The 11,337-nt window shown below is 39.1% G+C and overlaps 1 pseudogene; it reads right to left on the bottom strand.

Annotated features, from left to right (window-relative positions):
• Positions 1-8,435: 8,435 nt before the first annotated feature.
• On the bottom strand, positions 8,436-9,862 carry LOC702244 (outer mitochondrial transmembrane helix translocase pseudogene; annotated as a pseudogene).
• Positions 9,863-11,337: the final 1,475 nt, after the last annotated feature.

The following is an 11,337-nucleotide window of genomic DNA, read 5'->3' on the forward strand; positions in this document are numbered from 1 at the left end:
TGCATGACACTAATAAGCAGTACTTGCTATGAGTTATTTTCAAACCGATAGCCTGTATCGATATCCAGGTTTAAGAGAAAACACACTTTCTTTTCCTTTTTTTTTTAAAGGCAGTTGAACGAACCAAACAATGTGAGGAGCTTGATCAAATAACTTCCTTTATTGAGAGATGTAGTGATGGTCTCTAAGCACATAGAAATAGAGAGTGAAGGGAGAGCCTTTGCCAATAAATGCACCATCAGAATTTATACATTGGCTTGGGAAGGAAGGTATGGAATATCAGAATCTAGTTGCTTGTCATCAGTCTTTCAACTCTTACAAAAATATGAGTCATCCTCTCACATAACTCATATGAACTCTGAGTAGCAAAAAATTCTGGAAACTTAGAAGTGTCACTAGGGGAGTAAGGAGGACAAGCCAGGGCTGAGGACACAAATTGGGCTATAGGACTGTGTCCTCCCCAGATAGTAGTCCAATTGATAGTCCTCCCCAGATAGTAGTCCAATTGATAGCACTCAAATGGTAGAATAAACAGGCTTTTTGGAGCATTCAGCCATGATGTAGAAAAGACCAGATCTGGCCTTCAGAGAAGAGATTTGGCAAAGTCCAGGTCATTGGTCAAAAGGGGTATACCCTTTAACAAGGACTTAGGCAACCCTCGTGGAAGGCCTATGGAGACAATCAAACAGCAAAGTGAACAGCCAACACCACAAAGATGGGCTACAGAAGGCTGGACATCACGGGTGTCATAGGTGCCCAGGATGTACTCCAGACGCACTAGGTACTGATACAATGGCAATGAAACAAATTCATAACCCTGGTTCTTTATCCTTATCTTTCACTCTGATGGTTAAGGCTGATGCCATAGTTAATGTCTGATCAGTAGTGGCTTCTGAATAAGCTGAGAAGGCAAAGTCAACCCTCTTCCTCCTCTTCACCTTCAGTCTTGAGGAAATTATCCAGTGTCTCTTTGAATTTAGATAATAGTATTGGCTAACAAATATTAGTTCTTAGTATGTGCAGACACTATTCTATGTTCTTTTTACATAGTACCTAATTGTTATAGCTCTGCAGAATATTATAACAATTCATAGTTTAGGAAAGTGAAACTAAAAGAAGGTTAAGTGGTTCCTCCAAACCTAAGTGGCAAGGCCTGGGACAGGAATAGTTAGAACATTATTGCGGCTTTCTAGAGGCCCACTCCACTCTAGATACAGAATCAGTACATATTAGTCACCCAACAAGATGGATGCTATAGTAAAACAATGAACCAACTCCATAGGAGGAGAGCACAGCTTTTCCTAGAGAGATCAGAAAAGACTTCTCAAAGGAAGTTGACCTTCGATCTAAAATGCCAGGCCTCAACCTCCAGACTTTGGTGAGGGGAGGTCCTGAAAGTAGCAGGAGCCCAAAGAGGTATTACCATGATGGTTGTCTGTGAATAAGGGGAACAATGATGTAGCTGGGAAGGAAGCTGAATCCTGGAGTTAGGAGAACCTGAACTGTGTACCAAACAGAAGGATAAAAGTCAAGTAGAAAATAACCAGGGGGCTTGTGTGAATAAAACAAGGAACAAAGAATGGAGTGAGAGAATTTGACCCAGGAAATAAAAATACTGAACAAAAGATGAGTTATTTCCTTTTGCAAAAATGTTATTTGTAGACCAGTCACTTTGCATATTATCTAATGTTCATTAAAAATATTGTACCACACCAGGCACGTAGTTTTGAAGGTGAGCATGGCTTGACCTGGCGTGAAAATGGTGCAAGGATATTCTACGTCCAAGAAATAACATGTGCAAATGTGTCCAGCCAAAAAGTAATGTGATACAGTTATGGCATCTGTGATGCCATAGATAATGAAGTAAGTATTTTAACAGAGCTTGAATAAAGTATGTTAGTGAACATGGAGCCCCAGAGGGACTGGAGAAGTGGGTGTTAACCACAGCATGTTGAAAGACCTTTATAGTACATTATAGGAGTTGAATGTATTGCATATTTGCTTTCAGTCATGGAATGCCACCTTCTGGTTTGCATTTTAGAATATCATTCTCACAGCATTGTGAGGTCAGGGAACATACTAGAGGAAGAAGAATTAGGATGTGGTTGCAAACACCAGGCAAGCTAAGAGTGCACAAAGAGGAATGAGTGATAGCATTTCCCTTATAGAAATGCTCCTTACATGCTATTATTTTATTTTCAAAAGACTTTTTTCTTAATCCTAACAACTACACTATACTGCAAGGCAGCCATATAACAACATCAGTTCACAGTATTGAACCTTTACCATGCCAAGTACCAAATCTTAGAGAGGCATTTAAGCATATTAGTAAAATTTTCCGCACTTAGTACCTCTGAGTCCTAGAGAAATGTATCTCCCTATGCCTCAATTTTCTCATTTGTAAAACTGGAATGTTTCATAGTGTTGTGAAGACTAAATATTACATTAAAAGTACTTGGAACAATTCCTAGCACATAGTAAGCAGTCAAAAATGTTAGCCTTGTCATGTTTAAATTTTGCAGTGTCTTTTGTTACTCTTCTAGTGTCATATTACAGATGAAGAAATAGAATCAAAGAGAATGTAAATATAACTTGCTAATGGTAAAAACACAACCTATTCTGATTCCTGATCTTACTCAGGAGAGAGAGTGCATGATTTTCAACCAGCACAACATCTAATTTTATTGTAATAGGTGAGGAGCTGTGGATGAGGGGAATGCCATCATCTAAGACTTACCTATTAGTGGCTTCAATGAAAGTGCTTCCCAAGCCAAACAGGGATTCTTCTCCTTATCTAATTCATTGCACTGCTTTTTGGAATCCTTTCACAGCATTTTTATCTTCCCTGACATTTAATTTGTAATCCCAGGAAACCAGAAACTTTCACATATGCAGTTGCCTAGGCTCTCAAAGCAGGGAACACTCCCTTAACTAGGCAACAGATATTTCCAGCAGAAACCTCAGTCAGTGAACATGGCAATATGCAGTGGGAATTCAGTGATGCTTGCAATGAGTCAGCCAGAATTCTCTGCCCAGAGCTGTTCAGGGTTGATAGCACCATGTAAACAGAAAAATCAAGCATGTAGGTTGACCACAATTATGATAAAGACAGAGGCCTACACCCCATTAAAACTATTGTTAGCTCAGTAGTATCGTCTATGTAATATTAATCATAAGAGTAAAGCTAGTTTTTAGGGTTGATTTTATATACCGTCTCACACAGGCAAGGCTCCAAAAGGTGTGGTGATTTGTCAAAGTCAAACAGCTAATGTATGAGCTTCCTATGGCTGTTGTAACAAATTTCCATAAACAGCAGCTTAAAACAATGCTAATTAATTTTCTTACAATTCTGGAGATCAGAAGTCCAAAATGAGTCTCACTGGGTCAAAAATAAGGGAGTGTTTCTGGAGGCTCTAGAGACTCTGTTTCCTTGCCTTTCCCATCTACTAGAGGCTGCCTACATAGCCTGGCTCATGGATCTCTTCCTCAGTCTTCAAAGCTCACAACTTCATCACTCTAACCTCTGCATTCATGGTCACACATCATAGTCTGTTAATTTAAAAACACAAGATCCACACATTTAGAAAAAGATATTTTATTTCTTGTAAAGGGTTACAGCCTGCACGTGGCCATTTCACAGAGTCGGAAGCATAGTCTGGCAAAGACAAGGGGTGGCACTTCAAAGAAGGAGGGGTTAGGCTAGGAGCTTTATGATGAACAGATTGGCTACACATACATATTTAACAGGATGTAGGAGAAGCTCTGAATATTCAGGAAGATGGTCCTGACACATGCGCACTGAATAAACATGCATGTAACATACAATCTATGTTCACTCTGAGGTGGAGACTTAACACTTAGATATATGACAACTAGACCCTGTATGTCTGCAAGTCTTCTCGGGACACAAAGGCACTCAAACGTGCAGCCTCTGTAAACTGACCAAAACTTATCCATGGTCAGTGGTCTTCTAATCGGGAGAAAGTTGCTGAAATCAGTCTCTTGTCCAATCAAAGCTTTAGTTAGGGCTGGTGAAACGGGGGCCCTCAGTTAGTCAGTGTCTAATGATTAGTAAAGTGGAAAGTTTCAACATTGCTTATTTGAAGGCCAGTATGTGTAGCCACTTGCTAGAGAAAAAGGAAATATTTGTGACAATTAGAACATAATTTATTTTTTAAGTGTAAGGGTGGATGACTTAACCCTTGCCTGGCATGGCCTTAAGTCCTGTTTGTAGTTTGATATCTGACTGCCACATAGTCTGTCCTGTCAGTCTTATGATCTCCAGTTTAACACTGTTTTCGCTAAACTCCAAAAGGAAGGGAGTATAACCAGGTGTGTTTGACCTCCTAGCCTATCAGTTTTCAAGTTTTTTAATGGTGTCTTCTTAGCCAAGAGGAGGTTTGTACAGTTGGTTGGGGCTTAGAGTTTTATTTTTAGTTTACACCTGACTCTGGTTCTTTTGTCTCTGTCTTCCACTTATAAGGACTCTATTGTTACATTGGTTTTATCTGGATAATCCAGAATAATCTCCCTATTTTAAGGTCAGCTGATTAGCCACAATAATTCCATGCATTATCTTAATTACTCTTTGCCATATAACGTAACATAGTCACAGGTTCTGAAGATTGGGGTATGGATATGTAGCAGGCCATTATTCTGCCTTTGACAGCTAGGAAAATCTCCCCTAAACATTTACTTAGTACAGAGATGCTCATGGAGGCAAAAATGAGTGCAGCAAGACACTGTGAATATATGCCCAACATTTGCTGAGATGGCACACCAACTCCTCAGGCCAACAGTTCATTCTCTATTTGTCAGAACCCTACATACACTTGGTCACTCAGTTAAGGAAGCTCTCCATATCCACCTCTATAACTGATGCTTCTTCCTCTTTGCCTAACACAAGTTGTTATTCTTCTATGTCACCTTTATGCCTTATAGCAGAGACTAATCTACATAACTCTCCCAGTACCTTAAGATGTACCATCCATTCCACTCCAAACTTCCAAGAGTTCAGCAAGGAAAGTTTTATGAAATGTCCTATTGAGTGGATCTACAAATCTACATGTTAAAGGTGGTGATGATGCCAAGGGTCAAATACTGTCTGACAGCAGCATGATTTCCATTTAATATCCGTTCAAGGAGTATTTCCAGAGCACTGCGATCCTGGTCCTGTGGAAGGTGAAAGACAAGGGAACTCTCTACATTCATAGAACATGCACTGTGATGGAGGAGGGATACAGATAAAGAAGCTCCTCTAAATCTTTAAATGTGCAGCGTCCATTAGAGTGTGCAGCAGAGGCATGTACTCTCAATCAAGTGATCTCCTAGGGGAAACTGTGTTTTGGTTCTGGTTTTGGTTTCCTCACTTGCAAAATGAGACTGGAATAAATTGGAGGATGCTATCGGGCCCTGGACATATTTAGTCCATAAAGGTGAGGCCAATCATATTGGCCCTCTGTGGTGGGTTTTTCTTTTCTTTTTTTGAACGACCATTAGATGTGCTGGCAACATGGAGCCTATTTACCTCCCAGCAATGATCTGAGCTGAGATGTGCATGTCTCTGGCATCTGTACATGCTCTCCAATCACCATCAGCCACTTCACTTGCTATGGCACCTCTTACGTAGAAGCCAAGTATCAGGGGCCATTTTTCAGCAGGCAGTAGGTCACCTCACTCATTCTTAGTATTAGCTCATACTTAATGTGACTCCCAGTTTTAACGATCTGGTTTTCTGTTTGCTCAATTGTGTGAATAAATCAATATACTAACCTCGACCTTAGGAAGTTCGAAATATGGAGATAAATAATAAATATATCTTGACTTTAAGACAGACATTAAAGAGAGGCCAATTATAACAAACCATTAAAACAGTAGTATATGTGTTAACAAGAAAGGAAGCATGAAACAAAGGAGAAAGGACAGTTCTCTAAGGAGGAGACAGGTTTTACAGCAGGGTGGCATCAGGTAAGCAAGGAGAAAATAACTTTGCCAGCGCATTGCACACATTTGGATACAATATAGGTTCAAAATAGGTGATTGCTGAAGAGAATGGAGATAAATTGAATTCTAGAATGAGAAACGTGCATGTCAGAGGCAAAGAGGTGAATGATAACCTTGTGTTCTGGGAGCCCTAATCATTTGACCAGGGTTACAGCATAGAATTTACATTCAGAAGAAGGGAGATATGAGACTGGGGAGACAGAAAAAAATTCAATAATTGAGACCTTGTGTGTCAGGTTGATGAGGTTTAATTTATTCTAAAGATGATAGGGTATCACGGCAGGAGATTAAGCAGGGAGCACATGACTAGATTTGAAAAGTTTTTCAAAAGATCACTGTCAAGAGAATGAGTGGTCAGCATTAGGGGCTTATACCATAGATAGACAAATAACTTGGGAGACTGTTGTGATAACCATAGTGACAGAGAATCAATAGTTAAGATTTCTATGTTGCAAATGAGAGATATTCCAAGTCCAATTCTGTTAATAAATAAGTAAACTTATTGGCTCATGCAATGAAAGTAGTGAAGTAGGGTGGGCTTTGAAGATGGATTAAAGCACCTGTCTCAGATCCATTTCCCTTTCGTTCCTGGGCTATACCTTATCTTCTGGCTGGTTTTCCTCATGTGGTGAATTAATTCAGGTTTTAAGTCTTCGGAAAATTTCCAGCAGTTGTCCCCTTGCATCTCATTGGCAAAATGGATTATGTGCTCTTCATCTAATCTTTTGTTCATGGGAATATGAAAAGCTAGGTTTAGGAACCACTCTTTGGGATAAGGATGGTAGAATTGCCATTCAATCAATCAGACCTGTCCCTGAAGTTGGGGGTTGGAATAGGTTTTTCTGAATTATCCAGGTCATATACAGGAAAGGTGTATATGGGAACAACATTTAGATTACTATCGGGAACAGGAAAGCAGTGCTTGGGAGACAGCTATCAAGAGGTACTTTGAATGATAATGGTCTAAGTTTTTTTGTTTAATGTCAGGAATGAAGTAATGGAGAGGACAGAGAAATGTTAAAAGGATGGAAGGATTGAGAGTTGATCATTGATTAATTATGAGAGGTTAAAAAAAAAAGAAATTGAGAAAGAGGCCTCAACTTACTTTTTTTTTTTTTTAAAGAGGGACCCCTTTATTACACATTTATATAATTATAAAACTATAATAATATAGTTATTAAAAATGGGACACTTTTTTCCATTTTTGGTATCTTGTATTCAATTTTTCCATCCTCTTCACAATCTTCCATTAACTTGCTTTTTGTTATCCAGTGTTCACCTGAAACTTCTACCCCACCATTCAAAGGACAACCAAAGAATAAATGATCTTATAGATGTTGTGAGAGACATTATCAGATAAATTAATCCAGTAACACATGAATAAAGATTGAGAGTTTTTAAATAAGTATAGTAAAAGCAAAAACATATGAAGCATAATTTAATCTGATGATTCAGAAGGCACCTCAAGATTGTGTTGTGCCATTTTCCTCATGCTGCATGTTTAGGTGCCTATAACAGAATTCTGGTTAGTAAAATATTGAAAAAAATTTGACATATAATTCACATTAAATGACTACAGATAGATACAATATGGGCATTTTGATGTGTACATTTGTACTTGACCAGGGTACAATTTATAATATACTAAGTAAAGTAAAATTAATTACAAAATGAGTATTTTTAGCACACTTAGTAACAGCTACTTGTTTTAAACTATTATTTCATTTTTGATGACCAAATTATATTTGACCATAATTAAAGAACACATAACCTTAAAATAATATTTAAGAAACATAGTTACAACAGACATATGTTACATTAAATGAAGAAAGTAAAGAAACGTACATGTATTAAAGGGTACTGAGGTTTTTCAAACCTTTGCTTTTGAAAAGTCTTTTAATCCACTTTCATGTAAATCAATTTAAACTTAAAAAGTTTATACTCAGTGTACTTACAGAAAGAGGTGAAATCAGTATTGAGCACATGACTGCCTAACAACCATTTAATGCTGATCACGAACTAATATTTTTATTTGATTATCCTGACAAACATAATAATTGAGCCCATGTATATATGCAAGATGCGGAGGATCCAACTAATCAACTGCAGAAAGAAAAACACTCAACTTAAAAAAGGTTGAAACAAATGACAAATGGAAATGGCTGAATCACTGTACCTTTTTGACACAACCTTAAATCTTAGTTTTACTATATATTATTTGGTACTCCTGGATTCAGTAGTTGGGGTAAAAAAGGTTTCTGTATTCAAACATATCTACAGAATGTCAATATAAAATGTGTGCATATATACATTTAATATACACACACATATGCGCATACACACAAACGCATACTCGCATGTCTAGGAACCAGCACCTAACCACATCCCTGTTTCTCACTAATGACCCAGTGAATGATTTATGACTTTAAGACCAGCTTAGATTCTATAAGGCTGTACAATATATGGCTAAAGAGGTCAAACACAAGCACCCATGTTCAGGATGGATTCAACTGTTCCTCCTCATGATTTTTGACAAACAGTAATACCACTTATGTAACAACTATATCTCAATAACTTAGAATTCAGAGTATAAAACCATAAACATCGAGCTCCCTCATTGTTTAAAGAACACTCTTTCCATTCTATTTCCACTGACTGATAAGAGGACGCACCAAACTAGATCACAGAACTGTACAAATAATCTTTACTCTTAATCTAAACAAACGTGTTAAAACATTCTGAAATGCTGCATCCTTTGATGTCTTCATCTTTTCAATTGCCCGATGCAGGTCCTGCTATTGAACAGGCCGAATTTCATCTTCATCATGGCTTTCTTCTGATGTAGAATTAACATATTCTCTAACACAGAGGAGGGCAGCATCTCGACACATCTCTTTTAGGTCACTTCCTGAAAAGCCGTCAGTTTCCTGGGCAACTTCTAGCAGGTCTACATGCCTATCCACATTTTCATTTTTCAAGATGAGTTTCAGGATTGCTTCTCTCTGTTTTAAAGCAGGCTGGTTGATGTGAAATCTTGTAGGCATTCTTCTCATTATAGCAGAGTAAATGTCCTGAGGACGACTGGTAGCTCCCATTACTATGACCTGGCAACTGTGATCAGTATCCCATCCATCCCAGAGACTCATAAACTTAGCTTTCATCATGGCTGTAGCTTCATGGTCAGAACTTGAACGGTTTCATAGAAAAGAGTCTATTTCATCTATAAAGATGATGGATGGTTGTAGCTTTATGGCAAGGGAGAAGATAGCAGCAGCCAATTTTTGAGGTTCACCATACCACTTGTCAGTCAGTGTCGAAGGCTGAAGGTTAATAAATCGACAGCCTGCTTCTTTGGCAGTGGCCTTGGCAATCAACGTTTGACCACAGCCTGGAGGCCCATAGAGAAGAACACCTTTTGGAGGTTGCAGAAGCCTGGAATTCTCAAACAAATGTTTCTTTTTGATAGGTAAGATGACTGTGTCTTTCAGATCTGTAATGACATCATCGAAACCTGCTATATCACTCCAAGTAACATGCATATTAAGAGGGTCTACTAGATGAGCAGCAATACTCATTTCATATTCTGAGACCTTCACATTTTTCATACTGATTTGCTTCATTAGTTTTTCTGCCTGTTTCTGAGCTTCTACTTTTTGCTTTCTGGTTGGATCAATTGCATCTACCATCCATTTGATAGTAAAGTATGTCACTGCATCAAATATTGTCAAACGGAAAATTAAACCAACAACTTCATTTCGACTCAAAGGACAAGAAAAGGCTTCAGCATGTACCATCTTGATTGTTAACCCAGGAGCAGAAGCAGCCGGAGAAATGCCCTCAGCCGGCCTCGCACAGGAAGAAAATGCAGACTGAGGGAGAACACTTCTGGTGGGAGCCGCGACCCACTCCCTCTCACAGAGCATGCGCGACCCCCGGTCGCCAGCGAGAATGCGGCGTGCTCCCAGTCTTACAAGCGGTGAGCGAGAGCAAATTCGTGCAGCCGGTGCTTGCTTAACCTGCTACCTGCTGGCCGGAGACTTTCTGCGAAGCCCGGAGCCTCAACTTTCTCACATAGGTAACTGGGATTCCTCAATAATGAACATATTTTAAAGTAAAGAAAATGGATTGACAAAGCCCTGATTCTTTGTTATTCAAGTGAGGTTTAGAAATGAGTTGGATGGTTGTGTTAGAGGACCAAGTTCATATGCCCGCTGCATAATAACAGACCTATACACTGAGGCAGCTGGGTTTACATCAGAGAAAGTGTTTAATGATCTCAGGGTAGCTGAGGAGATGGAAGGAGACCCTCAAATCCATCTCTCCAAGGAGTTTGGGGCCGGGGTTTTAAAGGGATTTTTGGAGGGCAAGGGGATGAAAAATTGGGGCCATTCGTTGGTTGGGGCAAGAAGGATGAAATCATCAGGATGTGGAAACTGCATTGTTTGGGTAAGTCAGCTTCTCTTGGGGTCCTTCAGACCAGCTGATGTCAGTAATTTCACTGGTATGCAGGCCTTGAAAGAATACCTCAAATGGGAATTTAATATTTCATAGTGTTTAGGTTGTTGACTATAAAGCAGTTAAGGGGAGCTATAATCTGTGACAGGGCTTATGTGATTCTGTGGCAGTAGGCTGTGAATAACTATGAGGAAGCACGTCAGAGAGCAAGCTGACCTAATGATTAATGCTGAATGTGCCGGAAGCTTGGTTTATTTTGGTTTCTTCCCCTCACTTCTTCTATGATAAATTTTCTAAAATTTATAAGGACAGTTTCAGTTGAGTCCAGATCACAAAAGAGAAGATAGGATTGGAGGTAAAGATTAGGAGCATCATGAGATCACGGATGAGAATCCCCAAGGACAGGACTATGATAAAAGCAACCTCTGAGCATGTTACAATAAAATTGTTCTTTAAAGATGTGATTCTTACAAAAGGGCAACTCTCCCCTCAGGAATAAAAGAGGTCCCACTAGCCTCTGAGAGCAGCTACTTCAACCTCAAAACCAAGGAGTTCCAGCCGAGTGGCTGGGAGAGTTGATGAGCAGCTTCTTCACCTCCCCTTAGTGCTCCTTTGAGGGAGCTAAAATGCATTACAACTGCCACTGTTGTCTGCCCTCTGGAAGTTTACAATGTGAGACAAATGTTCAGTCTATTTAGGACATGAACTGTTTCTGAAAATATGCCCCTCACCATACAAGAGAAGCAATGGATTCTTAGTGTCCAGAAATAGAGGTCTGACTGAAATTTGACTTGAGCTTGATAATACGTGGCTTGCCTTGTTAGGATATTAAATATTAGAGAGGTAACTCATCACTGCAGATTAATGAAGTCATCAAAA

Source organism: Macaca mulatta, chromosome 1, assembly GCF_049350105.2.
Source record: "Macaca mulatta isolate MMU2019108-1 chromosome 1, T2T-MMU8v2.0, whole genome shotgun sequence".
Taxonomy (NCBI): Eukaryota; Metazoa; Chordata; class Mammalia; order Primates; family Cercopithecidae; genus Macaca; species Macaca mulatta.